The sequence below is a fragment of the Dipteris shenzhenensis genome, chromosome 6 (genome assembly GCF_047967505.1).
Source record: "Dipteris shenzhenensis isolate YYH24624 ecotype China chromosome 6, Dip_SZ_1.0, whole genome shotgun sequence".
NCBI lineage: Eukaryota > Viridiplantae > Streptophyta > Polypodiopsida > Gleicheniales > Dipteridaceae > Dipteris > Dipteris shenzhenensis.
Window position 1 is genome coordinate 54425994 of NC_141601.1, and position 1504 is coordinate 54427497.

Here is a 1504-nt window from a genome sequence, read left to right on the forward strand (position 1 = left end):
GGCTCCCTTCAACCTACAACAACTAGGCCATAAGCAAGGCCCTCTCTCTCCAATGACATCAAGATATTTTACCCTCCAACAATATCTTCCTCCAACCACCTCTACAATGTAAAACTTATTTAGGTTTTACTCTACCTAATTTAAGTTGCATATAACATTATCATTATCCCATAGTAATCTAAATCTTGAAGTTTGAATGTCTAAGTTGGTCTTCTTATGAATAGTGCAATAAATTCGAGGCTGCAAATAGTGCAAATACTATAAGTAGCGATTAGCTATAAATGGTGCAAACGGTACAATTCGTGCAACCCTAAAGCCCCACTCTGCTAACACCACCAACTCATTGTCAATTGTGCCATGTGCCATCTCTTGTAATCAAGCATGAAATTAACTATTACAAATTGTCCAATAATTACAATTATATACCTTTGTAAGACTAGTTCTACAAATGTAGATTTTTGTTGTTCTAGGCATAAGAGAGTGATTGAATGCTTTTCTCTCTTTATTTGATAATATGTAAGGAATCTCATTCTTTAACCAACTACTTCCAACCTAGATGTACTACTTTCAACCCGAGAAGTGTGTGTGTGTGTGTGTGTGTGTGTGTGGAGACTCACAACTTTTTCGACTCTTGAATCAAAATCCTTCAAGCTACTGTTGGATCTCTCTTCTTCGGATCTAGTGCATGATGGCCTTATGGAACCAATTGTGGATTTGCGAGAGCAAGTTACTCGGCCGACGGTTGTTAATATGGATACCTCTGCTGGCCTAGATACTGATGCTCCATCAACGTCGGATCTGACACCTGCCTCTACATCCTTGGTTGCGACAGGTTTTTGACCCTATAATTCAAAAATTTCGAGTGCCTGCTTATCTAAAGAAGAATCACAAGCGTAAAAAACACCTTCACGTTATTGATGGTGATGTGGTTCCTTTACAAAGTTTTTGCAAGCGAATAATCTCACCTTGGCGGATATCCTTTTGGATGCCTCCCCTAGTGATTTGTGATTATTTTCACTTTTCCAATTTTCAATTAACCTCCTAGAATTTTCCATGAGATTACTTGTAATCTCTTTTTACTTTTTTACTTCATGGTAGGTTTTCACCTCTTCTGAGGTTTCCCATGCAGAAATATAAGATTTCACTAAAAAATATGTGTGTGTGTGTGTACATATATGTGTATATATATATATATATGTATGTATATACATATATATGTATGTGTGTGTGTATACATATAGATATACATACATACATACATACATATGTATGTGTGTGTGTGTCACACATACATATACATATATATATATATATATATATGAATACACGCACACATGGACAATTATGTACCTGTTTGGGGCTTGCTAGTTCTACAATAAGGGACATAAAGCTTCAACATTTAAAAGCAATCTTTCCAGTCAGATTAAAGCATTTTGCCATTCAAGGAGTGTCAAAAAAGAAAAGCATGGGCTGAATACCACATCATCTTATTCTGGCCAGGAAC